The sequence below is a fragment of the Camelus ferus genome, chromosome 17 (genome assembly GCF_009834535.1).
Source record: "Camelus ferus isolate YT-003-E chromosome 17, BCGSAC_Cfer_1.0, whole genome shotgun sequence".
Lineage (NCBI taxonomy): Eukaryota > Metazoa > Chordata > Mammalia > Artiodactyla > Camelidae > Camelus > Camelus ferus.
This window is the reverse complement of record NC_045712.1, coordinates 7,073,406-7,093,239: the sequence shown is the minus strand read 5'-3', so window position 1 is coordinate 7,093,239 and position 19,834 is coordinate 7,073,406. Positions and strand designations below refer to the sequence as shown.

General features: G+C 44.1%; 1 long non-coding RNA gene across 1 annotated transcript in view; it reads left to right on the top strand.

The window, feature by feature from the left end:
- Window positions 1-19,834, top strand: part of LOC116657074 — a 195,312-nt gene that overhangs the window by 69,010 nt on the left and 106,468 nt on the right. The gene's annotated exons all lie outside the window — the stretch shown is intronic.

The following is a 19,834-nucleotide window of genomic DNA, read 5'->3' as shown; positions in this document are numbered from 1 at the left end:
CCTGTGCTTGGATAAGCCTAATCCTTCCCTCTGCTGCTTCACAGCTGTAATGACTTTCTGCTGTTGCCTGTTTCTGGGACTGCCTCACTGTCCCTTACTGGCTTCTTAGCTCTTTCCTCCTGTGAGTAATCCGTTCCCTGCTTTAAATTTCGTGTGCTTCAAATACAGAGGCGTTTCCATTTTTCTGGCAGGATCGTGAAGGGCACAATATGAATTCTTTTGTTTCTAGAAGTAGCCCCATGAGAACTGCACATGAGGCAGATGTTTGGTTTAGTCTTTATTTCTAGATGTTCCTGTCCTTCTCATTTTCCTCCTTGGATTCCATCAAGGACCAGACCTAGATTGTTCTAGACTTTTATCTCTGCTGATCTGAGCACTGTTGGAAAAGCATGTTGGTTTCATACTGGTAAAGTTAATTGATTCGATGGATTTTGGGGGTTCAGTAAATTGGCTGAATGCTACAGCCCCAGAGTTGGGAGTAGGTAGGAAGCTCAGCACAGCCCTGATCTTAGAAACACTCCAACTGCCAACACCATTGCTGACCTCTTACCCGACTTTCCGTCCTGGTGACTCTGGAGACTCAGGGTCCTGGTGGAGAGAATGCTGTTGGCTCAGCTGATGTCCCGAGGCCCCCTCCATCTGTAGTAGAGGACATGGGAATGGGGAGGAAGGAGGTCCATGCTTAGACTTCCATCATGGGCATGATTCTCTGCAGTTATCATCCCACTAAGACCACACACAAAGGAGAAGAGATGACTCCCCAGGGGGAACTGGGCCATTACTGGGAAGGGGGGTATGGAAGCTGGGCAGCCTCAGTGGGGCAGATATTCACCGCATGCTCAATGAAGGATCGTTCTTGTTGGTTTCTGTTCTTATTCTGGCTTCCCTCAGAGGAGAAATTACCATTTTTGACATTCAGCTAAAAGCATCATCTGATTTGTCAGTTTACAGGGAAGAAAAGTGGCCCAGGATGCTGAAGTAAATGCCAAAGGGCACATGACTGGAAAAGTAGCACAGCTGGGTTCTGGTTCAGGTGTGTCTGCACACAAAGCTGAGGGTGGCACTCATGAAGCCTCCTGCTAGAGAAGCCAGTTATGTTCACCCTCCCCATCTGGCCATTTTACACCTGGGATGATTCCAGCTCTCGGAGAGTCACTTGCTCAAGGGCATACATGGTAGGAAATAGAGATGGAGGCTGTATCCCGTGTCTTTGTGCTTCCAGAGACTTTCCTTTATTCTCTCATTTCCCAAGGTATTTTCTTGAGAACCCTAGTCTTGTGAGGCATTCTGCAGAAAAGAAACAAACAAAAGACTTGTGTGGTTGCATCCACCTAGAAGGGGCTCCGTAGGATTATCCCCCTTCAAGGACTCATGGTATACCGTGTCCTGGAGGCTTTGAGAAGTCCTGAGAGGATAAACCCTGTACAGCTTTGTTCAACTTGGAGTTTACTAGCTTAATTTGACCTTGGAACACATTATACTCATTAAGATCTCTATTCGGTAGGATTCTTCAGAGAACCAGAACCAGGAGGATACGTATACTAAGCTGGAGATGCAGGGAAGAAAGTGGTGTAATTCCAGTTTGAATCTGAAGGCCTGAGAATCAGGGGAGCCGATGGTGTGAGTCCCTGTCCAATGACAGGAGGAGGTGAGATGTCCCAGCTCTGGCAGGCAGGAAGGAAAAGGGGCCAATTCCTCCCTCCTCATCGTTTGTTCTATTTAGGCCCTCAATGAATTGAGTCCAGCCTACATTGGACATTACTGAATCCACCAAGTCAAATGCTAATCTCACCTGGAAAGACCTTTGTAGACAAACCTAGAAATAATGTCTATCCTGGGTACCCCATGGCCAGTCAAGGCGGCACATGAAATCAAGCACCACAGAGGAAAATTTGACTGCACTGCTGTCTTCCTTTCTAAGTGAATCGATGAGGATGCTCCTGGCTGAGGATGACCAGCCCAGGGGCTGCAGCTGTTTTGAGGTTATGGGGGGAGAGATCCCTGTAACTCGATGTGCCTTGCCACACCAGTGGGGGCCATGCTGTGCAGTTTCAGTGCCAGTCCAGAAATTCTGAACTTTTTCTTCTCCTCCCCAAATACACAGGCATGCCACCTTGCTATGCCACCTCCTAAAATTGTTAAAATGGATTTAACTAGCTTTGGGGACTGATAGAACATCAGTTAAGGTAACTATAGGTCTCCTAGCTATTTCAAAATTGCATTTGGAGACAGTGCTGATTTCAGTGTTTAGTTAATAGATTGTTGTATTGTGGGATTTGAGGCACTGAAGCCGTCTAGTCTTTCCCCAACAAAGAAAGACACATAGGAAAAAGGATTCTATCATCTCATTGATGCATTTTTATTAGAAATGAACATCACAGCGATCTTTGCAAATGGAATTTGCTAGCATGCACAGTTGTGGGTGTTAACGGTGGCAGCAGTGGTGGTCATTCCGTGGTATCCTGATTAATTAAAGGGTAAGGTCTCTGCACAATTACAGTGACTGTATTTGAACTGTCAGCCATCTTCCCAAGATACATTGCAGCTTGCATCTTTTGGCTGTAAAGCTGCAATGCTATAAATCTGGAAAGAGACAGGCAAATTACAAATTAGGCATATTGTGCTATTAGCTGCAGATTTCATGATAAATTCTGCACATAAAATTTTCCCTGCAATGCTTCTATCTATGAGAATTTGTATTCCATATATATCTTTCAAAAAGAAGATCAATGAATAATGGTTTGGCCAAGCAATAAATACATAATGAAGCATCACCTTTGATCTTTCTTGCTTTCTATGAGGTCAAAGTTGGGATGGGTTATAAATCATGATTTATGCCTTTAAATCTCTAGTGTTTTGTTTCTTTTTAAAGTAGCCTTCCTCCCACAACCCCTGCACTGGCTTGATTTTGAGTTGTTTAATTATTCATCGACCTGCAGCCCCTGCACTTCCTCAATGTTAGGTATATTTGTTTAGTTTTGGATACAGTTTGGTTTTCTAGATATGTCTTTGTTTTTCCGTCTCCATTCAATGCCTTTGTTTTTAATCTGTTGTATTTTAATAACAGTGTGAGGATTTAGTTGCAGTAAATAAAAACCTAAGACACGTCTGTCTCCCCATGGGATCAACTGCAATGGAAGGGAGAGATTTTTAAATAGCATTTTTAGGCATTTTGTTTACAAATCTCTTTTAAAAATTTTCTTCAAAATTCATAGGAACTGTGCAGACTCAAAAACATTAAATACTTCACACAGAATTATAATAAACTTTAAAATACGGCTCAACTTGATGGTGTAGACATTGGATGAGAAATAATTTTTAAAAAATGATATTCCTTTATAAGATAATTGGTTAATAGTAAGAGAAAACTTGAGGTGGTTTTACAATCCTGGGGAAGGGAGGTAGGGGAGGTACCCATTCTTTCCAAACTAGAAAGATAGCATGCAAATTCCTTTTTATCTTAGTGACTGTTTTAAATTTTAGCGTTGATGGATGGACAAGGCTGGACTGTATCTAGCCCCTACACTCTCTGCTATCTGATGTTAATCAACCTTTTAGCATAACTGGATGCTCTAGTTGGAGACTGGCAAAAGCTTATTTCATACATTACTTCTGTTAATTTCTTTTTATGTCCCAGTTAAATTTCCCTGCCACTTAGTACCTCATGGGGGAAGAAACAGTTGGCAACCTATTTAAGAAAAAACCCCGGAGTGCCTCGCAGACAGGGTGAAGTATCTCTTTTCTCCCTGGTATTGTCTTTGTACCTTGAGAGTGAGTTCTCTTGACGATGCGATTGTTGAAACAGCACAGAATATTTTAGAGAAACCAGCATCACCTCATTAAGCATCCTTAGCAAGGATTGCATGTGGCCTTGTGGCCACTCTGGTGAATAAAGTCCCCGCACTAAAAAACATTTATCGCCACCATTAAAAAAGGAACTTTTAAAATGAGTTTGAAAGAAAGCCATTACCTCCTTAACTACCAAATAAACTCAGTGGTCTATGCAGATTATGATGAAATATCTCCGGTGCTTCCATCTTACTCTCTTTGTTCCATGAGCTGTAATTCATGCTGCGTTTTGCTGGCAGTCGGGGAGCTCTGCTCTCCGGGTTCCAACCCACTCCTGCCAGCGGCCTTTGCTCATGTACGGTTTTTGCTTTGTTTGCTTTATGCTCTTCTTTTCATCTTGGAATAAACTTAGTAATTCCTTATTTTCTTTGTAGGGGTGTGTGTGTATAGCCTAAGGCATAGAAACTTTAAAGAAAACTTTGTCGCTTTGGGAGGTGGTAGAAGCGGGCTATTACTATTACGGCAGTGTTACTTTCAGATTTCTGGGACTGCTTCTTGCAAACACTGTACTGATAAGTAAAGTCTGCAGCATAGTTGGGAAAACTTAAATGACTTGGCCTAGATCATCAGGAATAGAGAAGTGCTCGGTTTCTCTGCCATCAAAGTGACCAAATTCAGTTTCTGGAAAGCTCCGTGAATCCTAAGAAGACACACACACTCTATACTTTTCCATTCCGAGGGGGTACAGCACAAAAGCTTTTTCTTCTCCCCGTTTTCTCCTGCCTGCCTTGCAGCGCCTCCTGAATGTGGCTGTGCTCTGTCTCTAACCACGATACAGGAGTGGAGTTGGGCCACGTCTGTCATAGGAGCAATATAGTCCCGGGACTGGGAGGTGGGGGCTGGTGGTGTCTCAACCAATATGCCAGTCAGCCATCTTCTTAGCCTTATTCCTAACATTTTCCCAGTGACATCCAAGGTGCTTTGGGCAAGAGTTGGCTACATCTTCCTCTTGAACTGGCCATTCTTTAAGGATTCATTGCCAATCATTGGTACCATTTTTTTGTTTGTTTAAAGTTGAGAGTTCGGTTTTATTCATCAGACTTTCTGAGGACTCGACCCCAGGGTGGGCAGCCACTCAGGTTACTCTGAAAGACTGTTCTTTTGTACCATTTTATGCCTGGTGGTTTCCTGAAATTAAACCCAAGTCTTCCAGTGAAACAGGGGGTTACAAAAACAGTTAACTGACAAGCGAACAAACACCATAATCAAAGTGTGTGAATGTCCCAGTTTATTTTAAGCTGGTGATCTCTATAGTAGGGCTGAGGCTCCAGACTGTGAATTCCCACCCACTACTTCTGGGGCTGGCGGGGACGACAAGGGACGGAAGCCGTGGTGGTTGCAGAACGGCATGTGGGGTAGGGAACAAGCCAGGAGGCCTGGTTCTCATTCCCTCCCTCCCTCCCTCCCTTCTTCCTTCCTAGATGTTGCATTACACCCCTCTAAGGTTCACTTTCTCATCTCGGAAGTCAGCACAAGGCAAAGGTTGTGAGATCAAACAAAATAACAGATGTGGAAATACTTGTTAATAACACAGATTTCTTAATGACTTTTATTTGGCTTGATTTGTGGCAGGACCAGTGTCCTGGGATCGTGACCAACGCAGTCCCACCGGACTTGTGCTCAGAAGGGCCCCGAGCTTGGTTTAAGGCTTTCCTGTTGCCATCTTAAAATTCTTTGCCATTTTTGAATAAGGGTCCCACATTTTCATCTTGTGCTGGGTCCCCCAGTTATGTAGCCAGTCCTGATTGTGGGCCCACAGGTGGTCTGTACCATTGGATTTGTTCACCCGGTGGATGTTACTGGGCCCTGCTCTGGGCAAGTGTGATTCTTGGTCTCATGTGTGTCTCTAGCCTCACACCAATGCAGAGAGAGGTTGAACGGGAAGCCAATGGTACTGAAGCCTCCGGGCCCCTCCCTTGCAGGTCCCCCTCCAAGGCTTTGGGAGGACTTTGGAAATTTTAAAAGTGTATTTATGTGAAGTTGTATGACCTTCCACTGTATCCCTAGACCCACCTCTGGTGTCAGGGGGCGCTGTTCTGAGACTCGTGGGAGTGTTTCTGGTTGTCACAGTAATTGGAAGGAGGCCAACACTGGCCCTTGGTGGGCAGGGTGAAGGAACTCTTGACTTCCTGGCCTGCACAGACAGCCCACATGCTGGAGGATTTCTCTCCTTCCTGCATGACACTCCACGTGACATTCAAATGGCTTGACATTCTTGTTGGGCTTCCATGTATAGAAGGCAGGATCTTAATGCCATTTTCTACATAAGGACGATAAATTTTTTGCAAGGTTTTAATATACACTGAATCATCCAGGAATACAAGTGGAGTGAAAACAGAGAGTGTATTATAGTGTGTTTCGTCCAGAGCTTCACTAAGAACTATTCCCCAGTTTTGAAGGCACTGAGGGCAACAATGCTAGTGGTACTTAACCTCTGGTACAGTAGTCTTGTGTGAGCCTACACTGGCTGAAGCATTCAGGGGCTTTGACGCACATGTATACTCATTGAGGCTTTATCTCAACGTGGCCAGTGCAGACCTACTGAGGATAAGTAGTTCAAGCATGTGACCTCTCGTCACAGGTCTAGTTAGTGTAGAGGTCAGCAAACTGGGTCTCTTGGGCCAAGTCCATCCTGTGGCCTGTTTTTGTATAGCCCATGTGCTAAGATTGATTCTTACCTTTTTAAAGGGGTGTGTGTTTGTGTGTGTATGTGTGTGTGTGTGTAATTTTTTTTTATGTGTATGTAACAGACTCTATGTGGCCCACAAAGCCTTCATTGTTTACTAAATGATCATTTACAGGAAAAGTTTGCTGACTCCTCAGCTACCTTAGTAATGCTCAAGTTGCTATGTATCAAAGCACATAGTTCATTTTAATTATTTTCTTTCTTAAATTTTTCCTTTAGATTCAAGTAGGGACAATATATTGATTTAAGCAGTTTGTCAGCTGGCATGATATTGACTGCTTTCTTTTGGAACAGTAAATGGTGTTATCAGAGACTTATTCATCTCTGGGCTCGAGGTGACCTTCGTTCTCAAGCTGGCTTTTCCTATTTGGGAGCAATGCTTGGTATCTTCCCATTCCTCCTGCTTTCAGAGAAGCAGGAACTTCTATTCCCCTCTCTTGACCTTTACAAGGGAGAAAGAACAACGTCTAATGATGTTTGGGAAAAGGAACGGGGCACGTACAAGTCAGTGGCCTTCTCTTTTTTGGGCTGATCTGTCTTCAAGATGCTCATATTATGGACCATTCATGTGGTAAGCTTACCAGGGCAGGCCCTGCCCCTGTAAGGCAGATGCCTGCAGTTTTTAAGGGTGAAGTTAGGGAGCACAATGGTGACTTTGAGTCAAGCTTCATGCTCCAGTAATAAAGCTGATACTGTTTACCTCTATCATTCTGACTTCTGTGTCAATCACTCTTAATTAGTTGTATATTAAAGTAGAGAAAGAGTGACATTTGAACATCAACTTCCAAACCCCATCAAAGACCACAATTTGGGGTTTCATCTCACCAGCTTAACAACCCAGTAAGAGAAGTTTCCTTTCTCTGTATTGTGTTAGCAGAAGTCTCTGTCTGACCCTCATGGGGCAGGCCTGAGTCACATGTCTAACCTTGAACCAGTCTTTATTACAGACTGGCCTTGCCTGCTGAGGGTCAGCCCCACTGGGGTCACATAGACAGTGAGCAGAGAATGGATAGGTGTCTTAAAACAGTGCTTCCCAAACTAGAACATACAAACCGATTACGCAGGGATCTTTTAAAAATGCAGATTTTGATTCCGTGGGCTCCTAGGGTGTGGCCTGAGATTCTGCATTTTCTGACAAGCTCCCAGGTGATGCTGATGCTGCCGGTCCCTGGACCATCCCTTGAGTAACAAGATCTTTAGGGACATTTTAGTGTGGTGGCCATAGTGGTCATGATGCTGAGCAGGGGAGAGAAAACACGGATGGTCATCGTGCTTCTTTTCTGTCCACCTCTTCTGCTCAGTGAACGCAAGTCCCAAATTTCCCATGAATCTTTCCTCAGCGACTACAATCCACAGGGGTCTGTTCCCCATTCTTCTCTTTCACTTTTCCTGTATGAAGTTAATCCAGTAGTTTATGATGGGAAGGCATACAGGCATGAAAAAAATCCTTGAGGAGAAATACATCCTTGAAAACCCAAAGGAAAGGAGGAAACATTGTTCTCCGTGTTGGGGGACCATCCTGTAGAGCTCTTACTAGAAGGCCATCCATTCCATGGGGAGACTGGGAGCGAGAGGCTTCCGTGGCCTGACCCACAGAATAGGTAACTTGCTGGAGAAAATTGGTTCTATATTCCAAGTTGATAATTTGTAAAACCAGTCATCTGGGACAAAATGTTGGGTTGAGCAGGTTTTTCCTTTGCTTGGGAATAAGCAAGAAATCCACTTACCACTTGAGAGGAGTACATGCCAACGTGGTAACAGTGGTTTCTCTGAAGTTGATGAGGTTGTTCATTGGTTACCTAATGCTGGATAACAAACCATTCTGAAAATGTAGTGGCTCAAAACAACAAGCTTTTTTTTTTTTTTTTTTTTTTTAATTCAGGAGCCTGCGATCTGGGCAGGGTTTGGCAAGGATAACTCTTCTTTGTTCTACTTGGCATCGGTTGGTGGGGATAGAAGGCTGGAATCATGTGAAGAGACGCTTGTAGGTCTGGGGGAGACTCAAACAGCTGGGGGCTGCACAGCTGGAGCATGGGGGGTATCTTCTGTTTGATGTGATATCTTCAGCCTGGAGACTTCCTTCGTGTTGGTACAGGGCTCCCAAAGCCCATGGTGAGAGAGACCGAAAGGGGAGAGAGATGGGAAGCCAAGATGAAGCCACATCATCTTTTATGACCAATCCTTGGAAATTATACTGCATCACTTCCATTGAATTCTAGTTGGTCAATGCAATTTCAAAGACGCACATAGTTTCAAAGGGAGGAAGCACGGATTCTCAACATAGAACGTCTGTATCACAGTGTAAGAAGAACTTGAGGGTGTGTGTTTGTGTGCGCGCGCGCGCGTGTGTGTGTGTGTATAACCATCTTTAGAAAACAAGAACTTCCACAGGGGCTATGGGTGACATTATAGCCTTAAAAATATATATACCTTTTTGATTTTTTTTCAAGGACAACATATTGTTTTCATAACCAGAAAAAATGACAGTAGAGCAACTTTGAGGAAAAGGATTTTGTACAGCATTGTAGAACCACAGACTGGACTGCTGTCTAGCGTGTTCCTTGGCCCTCCTCTGGCCACTCTGATCACTGGTTATGACTGAATCAAGTCTGTTCGACACAGAACAAGGCATTGGTACCCTGGCTGGCCAAATCACAAGCAGATTGACTTCTTCTCAATACTTCTTGATAGTTCAGACCAGCAGCAAGTGAAAAGCTGAGGATTCTCCAGGTCAGATTAGAGACACCCCCTGAAGGGAGCGCCAGTGCTTTCTGGCGAGTGGAGCTGGGTACTCGCCGAGAACACTGCTGGGCCCAGCAGCAACCCTCGCTCCGGGCGTGGCGGCAGACGGCGCTTGGCCTCCAGTCAGCTCCGACTCCCCATCGCAGCCAAGCCTGTCGCCGCATAAGGAGAGCAACAGTGACACTCCCAGAATGAAAGCATCCATCAAAGGCTGACAGACCTCTGACATAGATTTTCTTTATGTTACTGAGGGAGCTAGTTAAATGTGATGGAACTGCTAATAAAAATTCTTTGATGGGCCTAGTGAAACAGCTTTGTATGCCCCCATCTCCTTTCTTGCTCGGTGAGCAGGGGGGCATCATTAGAATTCACAGTGTCTGAGGAAACAGCAGGCAACCAGACCAGTGCGGCTCCACTCAGTTGTCTTTTGGAATTGGTGATCACTGAGCGGTGAGTTGTTTTAACGGTGGTCTTCTCCACTGAGGGGCTTGCTTTGTCATCGTAGCCCGAGAGGAGATGCTTCAAAGCCAGAAGGTGAGGGGGACAGGGTCCGCTTTTTCCTCGGTGCTTGTAACATGTTGCTTTTTGCTAACATCAAAGATGGTCCCTTGAGGCGAGTGAGCTATTTCTTCTAGGACTCAACAGGAACGAGAGGGATCTGTTGCTCCCTGCTGGAGGGAAAACTGGTTGCAGAGGAATCAGTGAGTAAGATACTTTAGTTGCAACATGGTGCCTCGGCCATTCTTAGGTTGTGTCCCCTTCTCACCCGAACTTCACTGACCCTGAAACACCTGCAGTGAAGAGTACTGCCCTGGTCCACGTTGATTACTCCCTGTTTTCCGGTGTCCACTGCCAGAACCTTTGATTCTGGTGTCTCCCTCCTTTCCTGCCACTTAAGGGGGTGGCGTCTTTGGCCAAGTAAGAGACCGGAAGTCTGTGGGCTCCTGACCTCCTGTGCTCTACACAGCCATCCCCTCTGAGAGCTGACCACCTGCCAGAGCACAGTCAAGGAGCAGGGACTACCCACTGCAATACAGAGTGTGATTCTTCTCAAGCCCCAAAGACCCCAGGTGTCTTCCCAGTCTGGGGGAGTTCCTCCTCGTCTTCCTTCTCCTTCTTTTCCAAAGCCATTCATGGAATTGGGCTTTTACAAAACACAGAGAAGTTGACAACATCAGCCTGCTTCTCCTTTCTCCCCTGTGAAAAAAACCCTGAAGCAGTGTGGAAGGTACTGTCTACCTTGCAGGAGGGGAAAACAGGGGCAAAAACATATAAAGCTTCTTCTTAAAAACATCCTTCGGTATTACCAATTTTGGCCTGGCATGCTGATTCTGCAGGTGAACAAACCAAGGTCTGGGCAGAAGAAGGGATGTGGACACAGTGACGTCATTAAAGGCTGATCTAGGCCAGCGTGCTGCCAGCTGAAGTCTGGTATGTCTGAGAAGGTCTCCATCAGTTGGAACCCATTCTGCTCGTCAAGTAGGTGATATATTTCTGAGGGTTTATTCTGGGCACAGTGATGACTTCTGTTCTCTAGACAGATCGGGAGACTGTCACAGCACCTTGGAATTCCAGCTTTCAAGCTACCGTGGCTCTGTGATCTTGGGCAAGTCACCAGACTTTCCTTGATCTCCAATTTTTAAAATCTCAAAAGCTTGCTTGCTCAACTTCACAAGATGGGGAGGTTTAGATGAAAATACTGGAAGTCTGCAGTGCGTTACAAGCACCACACGGATGGAATGGAAATGGTCATGATAGCTCTGATCTGCTTTTACTTGCCTCAGCCTTCAAAGGATCATATCCTCCGCCTCTTCTAGTCTTGAAACTCTCCACGGGGTCATGACGTCACAGTGTGCATTAGAGGGCTTTATTTGCCTGTTATGGTTTTTTATGACCTGTGAGTATCTCTTGTCTCACTGGGATTTAACTCCTCCTGCACATGAGTAGTTTGGAATGTCATCATGTTGACAGAAGTCACTGAACAATTAACCTGTGTCCTTAACAGTTTGTTACAAGTCTCTTTGCTTGGCTGATGTGTGGCCCCGGGCATCTCAATTAACCATTGTTCCTCCTTGGTCTGTTGTGAAAGGAGTTGACTGTGCTGTAGGGCAGTTCTGTCGTGGAGGAAGTTCTCCTGCTCTAAAATAAAAGGCTCCTCTCACATCTGCTTTGCAAATGCAGCCCCTTCCATTGCTCAAGACCTGTAGGTCTTAGGTGCCAAGTAAAGCAGAATGGTGCTACTGTAGTTCATTGTTACCATCTGCATAATGGAACTCTTGTTTATGTAACTGACTTCTTCTGTGACCAGACTGAGTTGCCAGGGGTCAGGGCCCTTCCATTCCTTATGGTATCACCAACACCATGTAGTGAGACACTTCGAATATTATATTGGCCAGATGAAGCTTGTTTGAGTTGAATTTTACTACTGAGTTGCCTTCTCTAAAGAGAGTGGCTGGTAGACTGTTACGGGCTGTTGGTGTTCATACAGCAAGTTTATTTTTGGGTAAATTGCTTGTTTAACTGCAGGGAGTGAGCACAGAGACTCATCTTGTGCCACGTATGATTGTACCAAACAGTATGCAGAAGCAGGTGAAATCATGGCTTTGGCAGGCCCGAATGTCTTACTACTGCAGCTGCCAGAATGCCTCTGATTTTTTCGGAAATTGCCTTGAAAACCAGCAGGTTCTGAATTTAGGAAGGTTATGAGACCAGAATGTATATACACTGGGGTTGAGAGGCGTGTTGAAAAATACATGTGTCTAGGTCCTGCCGTGAGAGATCAGTATCCAATGGGTTTAAGGCGGGGCCTAGGAATCTGTATATTTGACAACCCCAGCTGTTCAGGTGAAGGTGATCCTCAGAAGATCCTACTTTCTCCCAATCCCTTAACAGAAAGAAAACTGAACTTTAGAGGCTTTGGTGGCATTGAGATTTCCGAAATACTGGAAAGTTTCGTGACTCAAGATATCAGAGAAGGATGAAATCCTTAGAATTCAACTTGGGCAAAAGACAGGTGAAGTCCAAGTGTGCAGTATTGATGTTCTGGTTATCTGTTTCTGGCTAGACAACTATCTAATTTGTAGCTTAAAATCACCCTTTTATTTTGCTTTCAGTCTTTTGGATCAGGAATTTGATTTTGTTTCTAATTTATTCTTTTGCCCCTTTATGGAGACACTGGGGATTGAACCCAGGGCCTCATGCATGCCAATCACATGCTCTACCACTGAGCTACACCTGCCACTCCCTGGATCAGGAACTTGGGAAGGACTTGGTGGGGCATTTGGAGTCTGACTCACAGGCCATCAGCTGGGCCCATGGAGCCAAATGGTCCACTCCCAAGATGGCCTTTTCAGTTACATGTCTGGTGCCAACGTGCTCCTTGGCTTCCCTCTGTCTGTATCCTGCAGGGCCTCTCTGTCCATATCCTGCAAGACCTGTCTTGTGTGGCTCGGCTTTTCTGAGCATAATTGAACCTTTTCGTGGTGGCTGACTTTCAAGGAGCAGAAACTGGGAACCACCAGGCCAGTGAAGCTCTGAGTGTGTAATTGGTGTGGTGTTGCCTCCCCTGCATTGCACTGGTAAAAGTGTTCCTGGGCCTGCCCAGGTTTAAGGGGACAAAGGAATAAACTCCACCACACGATAGGGTGTTGGGAGGTCTCATTGCAAAAAGAGCCCGTGGGATGGGGGATGCTACTGACGCCATCCTTGGGAAACACAGTCTGCCACGGGTAACTGCGGGTTTAGGCAAAGCAGAGGTCTTCTGGAGGACGTGTGCTTAGGGAGGGGGTCCTCTGATGTGTATCATTTAGAAATAAGTGCGTGTATTCGTGATGAAAACGGTGGTGGTAGACTATCCTAGCACGTGCTTAATAATCCCCATCTTTATAGAATGTTGACTCTATTTCTTTGCACATTTTCTGGGCACTTTTGAAAAATGTGAATTCCCACCACAAACACATTTTCACATTTGTTCTCTTTGTCCCGCATACCTTCTTGAAGAGTGAGACTCCACGTATGTGCCTCTAACTTCCAGCATGGCTTTGGAATGTTCACATGTACTCATGGGTCAGTTTTAAACTGATATATCCTCTGACCTGTTTTTAGCTAAGAAAATTCATACCCTGATGTCTTTGCTCCTTAGTGATATTTCCTCTTTCCCAGTAATACTTTAAAATCCAATTTCATTGCTCCATTAGATGCGGTTCTTCTATTTTGATTTCTGCTTTTCCACTCTTTTGCAATTGGTGCCATCATATCAATGACACTAACTAGTGGTTTCATTACACTTGAGTGCAAAAGAATTTCATTTCCTCTACTTTTATCAGTGTTGCAGCCACATTTGGGCTGTGCATAGATTTCACTGAAATGCTCTGAACTTGTTAGTTGTTCCACAAATAGCTCCCCTCTATGTATTCATGATAATACTTTATGCTGAACAACAATTTCACACTTAGAACTGTCCCTGTTGGTTTGTCTGTTTTAAATGTCATCTGCTCATATTTATAAATGTGGAATGAGCTTGCTTAAATTGGATTTCTTGGGTCCAAGACACTTTTGATTTTCCTAATGACCAAATAACCAAAAAGCAGAACAGATTAAGAAGAAAAAAGAAATCTCGGGCATACACAATTTACAAGCAGTCAGGGTTTGTTTAAAGCTGCTTTGTTCGGCAGGAATGGCTAATAAAAGAAACATTTCCCCAAAGAATTGTTGTGGTCTTTAATTAAACCCCTTTCCCATAGGTTTGTAATATAGCGTTGAACAATATTTGGTCAGTTTCTCTGCCTCTCTCAGTCACAGGCTGAACTTTATTGGATCCCAGGTCCTGAGGGAACATTAGGAACAGAGAGAGGCAGCCTGCATCGGATGAAAAGTTAATTGTGTTTAAGCTGCACTGGAAACCAGCCTCCTGTGTGCCTTAGCCGAGAGCCAAGCTCCAGGGACAGGTACTCTGGCTCTCAGGCTGGGTCCACAGTGGAGAGGTCACCTGACACAGAGACAGCGTAGCAGCACAGAGGAGAGGGACCCTGGAAAAGGCCAGTCCTGAACCTCACCTTTCAGCCCCCATGGGCTCTGGGACAGTGGACAAAGAGGCAATTCATTCTGCTGGTGAGGCTGGCAATTGGGGTTTTTTCTGAGAAAAGAGTGCTCTTGGGCAGCTGTTCCCACCTATAGTTCATTAAGACTCAGAACTGTCTCAGGAAAATTGCTCAACATGGTCTGGAAGCTAATCACTGTTGGATTGTGGAAGAACTGTTCTGTCTGGCTTTCTTCCTGCCCTTGAGTTGAGAATCACCGTATCAGAGCAGGCATGTGGAGTGGTGTGCCCAGCGTACCTGTAGCAGGCCACTTTGTAGCAGAAGTGCCCCCTTTCTTTCTTGTCTGCTCCTAGGGTGGACCACTCCCGTCTCCCCCAGCCTTGGGACATCCCTGGGCAGGGATGCTCAGAAGTCTTCTGGGGCACTGTGCGCATTCTGTTTCTTCATCTGGATGGTGATGTCATACCTACACATTTTGTGACGACTTATTCAACAATTTACATGGTTTTCTTACATTAGGGTATGAATTAAGTTAAAATATAAAGTTACTGATAGTTGATTATTTTTCAATTCTTAAAAGGCAATTTTATAAGGTTTAATATATTTTACAAGAAAATCATAAAATAAGATAGTATAAATACTATCAGATTATTGATCACGAGACGTGTATATAGGCCCAAAAGAGGCATTTTCTGCCATCTAGGTGCTGGTGGTAATTAAAGAAGCTTTTCCGTTAAATAATGGTCCCTATTTTCTTTTGCTCTGAGAGAAAATGTGGTGTGGTGTCTCCATGGGCACAGTGCAGACTGGCCTCTAAGGCCAGACGTGCTTGGGTTTGTTCCTCTGCTCTGTTGTCTGTCAGCTGGTTGGCCTTGGGGAAAGTTCCAGGCCCCAGAAGCTGGTAATCGTACCTACTTCCTAGGGTTGCTAAGCAGATCACCTTAAATAATGCAGGCGATCCTTGGACCACTGGGGTTGGCACTGTGTGGGTCTGCTCATGTGCAGACCGTGTTCAGCGAGTACATGCTGTGGTTCTAGGTGATCCAAGGCTGATTGGATCCGCTGTGGGTTTAAATCACAGATGCGGGGGCTGACTGTCAAGTTATACTGGGATTTTCCATGGTACGGGGTTCGGGCCTTGAATCCCTGTGCTGTTCAAGGGTCACTTGTACCTTTCTTGCCAGTTGCATCTCCCACCCCATCCCTTTGGCATTTGATGCTCTTGAGGCTCTGGGCTGCATTTCGTTTGGGTCTGCTGGACCTTCCCTTGTGCCAGTGAATCTCTGCATGGGCTGTTGTTCTGCTCTCTGAATGTTCTTCTCCCATGCCTTTGCCTACATGATTCCCCCTCCTGCTTGAGATCTCAGCTCACTTCTTAGTGAATTTTTCTTAGCTTCTTCCCTTGACATCTCTGACTAGGTCGTGATGATTGACTCCTAAGCTCTCGTGGAACCCTGCAGCTTTCCTTTGTCCTACCAATGACAGCTGTGATTTCAGAGTAAGATATGTGATAGTTTGACCCATCTGTGATCCTCATTTGACTGTGACCTCTCCATCTGGGCAGGAAACGAGATGTTTTTGCTCATTGTGGCACTCTAGGGGTAGTGGCTTGTAGTTGGGTTTCCAGAAACACTTAATTGAATGAAGGGGTTTACATTCTAGCAATTCTTACTATTTAAGATTGTCTGATATTTCTGATAAAATCATGGAAAACTGTGCACATAAGCCTTGTGTATATATGTTTGCATAACAATAATTAATCAACCCAGCAGCTTTCAAAAAGTCACTCTTGACATTTTGTGCAAAGTATTAGTTGGGCAGTGAAGTGCAAGGTTTAAGAGCAAAGCCTTTGTCAGAAGTCTAGGTTCAAGCTTAATCCATCATTTGTGTGCTCTGTGATCTTGGAAAAGACACTTTTTCTGAAACTCAATTTTTTAAATCTGTAGGTAGTACCTATGGGCTGCAAGTTGAATTATGTCCCCTCAAAATTTGTATGTTGAAGTCCTAACCCCCAGCTATCTCAGCATGTGACCTTATTTGGAGGCAGGGTCTTTACAGAGGCCATCAGGCAAGGTCGTTAGGGTGGGCCCTAATCCAGTATGACTGGTGTCCTTATAAAAAGGGGAAAATTGGACATAGAAACACAGAGGGAGCATGATTAAAGAGATACAGACAGAAGATGGCCATCTATGAGCTAAGGAGAGAGGCCCCATAGCCTTCAGATGGAGCCAATCCCATCAACCCCTTGAACTGGGACTTCTAGTCACCAGAAGTGTGAGATGATAAACTTGTTATTCAAGCTACCTAATTTGTGGTCCTTAGTTTGCTCAGGCTACTGAAACAAACACACTGAATGAGTTTAATATACAGTAATGCTGTGTGTTGAACAATCCACAAATCTCAGTGACGTGTAGCAGAGAACATTGGAGTTTTTTTGCTTGTCGATCTGTGGGTGGGTTGCAGTTCACCCAAACTCTAGACTAGTTGGGTTCAGATCCTTGTGCATTTATCGTTCTGACTGGCAGCTCCCTGGGGTGTGTTCTTTCATGGAAGAAGCTAAGAGAAATGCCCACCACAGATGATGCAAACCCACCAGAAGTCTTCTGTGGCGTCATCATGCTGGCAGCATTCCACTGGCCAAAGCAAAGCACCCGGCTAAACCTACTGCAAGTCGGTAGAAATATTTACACTCTGTCTGCTGTCGTGGGAAGCATTGAAAGTCACACAGAAAAGGGAGAGAGGGAATAATCTGATTGACCACAGTACCTACACATCACAGGGTTGTCTTCAATAAACAAGATTTTGCAGGTAAAGCTCTTAGCATGGTGCCTGCCACCTGGTCGGTTCTTGATGAATGATCTTTGCTATTGTTGCTGTTCTTATTCTTGAATGGATTCTAGTGTTCCTCTTCAGTTGCAAGTCTACATGGACATCTTCCTTTCAAATACGTAGAATTAGCTGAGTAAATTGCATTAATACTTGGTTAAGTAAAAGTCTCTGTAGACCGCCTTCTTGCAGCTGTGATTAATTCTTTAAAATTGCATGTCTGCTTGAGTGGATTGAAACAGAGATATGACTTCAAGCTTATGTTTCTCATTAGGACATTGAGGCCACAATTAAACGTCCTCTCCTTCTTTGAGAAAATCAAAGACTCTTAAAATGGATTGTGGTGGAAGGACACATAAATATGTTTTAATCAATAGCTGAATTCTCCAAAGCACCATCAAGACAACGTGTTACATGTTCTGATTAAATTTGTGATTGGTTAAGCTAGAAATCCATAGAGTTGCATGTCACACAATATTTAATAAATTGTGTGTAGAGTATCTTAATTGTACCCATTTATCACTTCCCTCTGTTTCTAACTGCATAAAGTTATCAAAATCTGGATACTCAGACATTTTTATTTCCACTTGCTTGGTTGGGCTTTGTTCTCTGTATTTCTTGCTGTATTGGGTCTGGTTTTGAGTTAAATATTTCTGACATAACCTTCATGACTCATTTACATTTAAATAGTAACAGGAAATCTCTTTGCCAAGAAAGCTGTTGGAATCAAATTGTACACCAGATCTTTTCTTTTATAGATGTTATTATCGATTATTTTGTACATCAAAGTGCTTTTCTTGCTTTCCTTTTTGTAAATCTAAGTGTTAGAGGCTGTGTACAAGTTTTTCATTTTTCATCATGATGATTGCTTCTGATGCTCATAATTTATGCCAGTTGCTATAATATTAATAATTAGAAATGGACTTTTGAGATGTTCATTGTTACTGAAGTTTCGTTAAAGAGAGTTTAAAGTATAATGCGTGCCCTTGAACTTGTTATTTCATGTTGAATGAGATCTGCTTAGAGGATGGGGGGTGTATAATTATAGGAAAGGTGATGAAATCAAATAGATTCCTAATCAGCAAATTGAGGTGTGATTTACAGACATCCAAACGATGAGAAGATTTAATGGAACCTGATGTTAGTTGGAGATGATCAAGAGTAAATCTCTCTGGCTGGGAAAACAAGCATCTTCAATAGAGGATCAGAGAACAGAAATTCCCAGGCTTCTAAATGGATTTTGGCTATGTCATATCCCCAGGAATTCTTTTAAGGAGGTATTAGATTCACAAGAAGGCTTCCAAGCTTGTAAACCAATGTCAGTGGCATCAGCTTCATTAGACGTTGTTATTCTAGTCTGTAGGAGGAAGAACCAATTCATTGTGCTGAGATCTTATCATGATTCTCCCTAAGTTACATTTTTAAAGAAGGCTAAGTAAAGCCTTGTTTAATAAAAACTTAAATTCATTGCTTGCTTACTCTGTACCAGGCATTGAATCTTAAATGTATCTGTTTGTCTTCTTCCTCCTCAAAGTCTTTTGTTTTTCTTTCTTTCTTCTTTTTTTTTTTTTTTTTTTTTTTTGGAGCCAATGGGTATGTTTGTTACCTTGATTACAGTAATGGTTTCATGGGTGTAAGTCCATGTCCACATTTATCAAATTGTATGCATTAAATATGTGCAGTTTTTAAATATATCACTTACCCCTCAGTAAAGCTAAAATAAAGTGAGAAGTTACAGATTTCTAGAGCTTGACAATCTCCTTCTTTTCCTGCTGCACTTTATTAAGAAGGAGAACTTTGATGCCCACTTTTCTCCACTGTACATACTCCTTCATTCAGAATTCAGCAGAAATCTTGTGGGAAATCCTCGTGTCTCAGACTTACTGGGACAGGCAGGAGTTGGGGGTGTGTCCTCCCCAAAGTGTTTTCAAGTAGGTTGTATTATTCCCATTTTCAGAAGACAAAACTGAGGTCTCAGGAGGACGGGCAGCACGCCACATGGTGGACTCGGGGTAGCACCTTGGCTGTCGACCTGGAGTGCCCCCAGTCCTAATGACCATGCCTGCCCTCAAAACCTCTTGCTGCCCTTCCTGCAGCTCCCCCGTCTTCCCCTCCAGTATTTATGTAGACACTCTGTACACCGTGCTCTGTTCTGGGCACTGGGGATGAGATATATTTACAAGAGAAGTGATGCTTGTCTTCGAGGAGTTGATAGTCTACTGGGGGAAACAGACAACGAACAAGTAGGCAAATAAATAAAAAGTCAAATAGGAAAATAAATACATACTGCGGTTTCAGATTGGGCAAAATGCTATGGAAATAAAGCCAAGTGTGGGGCTAGAAATGCTGGGGAGGAGAGGTGCTGTCATAAAGATGCGGACTGACATTTGAGAGATTTCCAGCAAAGGTTCTCAAGATGCTGAAAAAGTCATTGACTCTCTTGTTGGAAAGGGAAGAAGCCCCCTGTTACCGGTGTAACTAAGGCCGTGACCTGGGAGGTCCAGGAGGCTCTTCGTGGGTCTTTCACCGTACTGGACCACAGATGGAGCCTGTAGGCAGCATTTCTAATGATCTCAGGACGAATCTGGGACTTATTTATTTTGCCCTACTCACTGCCCTTCTCCCCGCTTTGATCCCCAGGATCTCCCCTTTGAAAATCCAGGCTAGAAGCAGCAGCAAATCAACTGTTTTC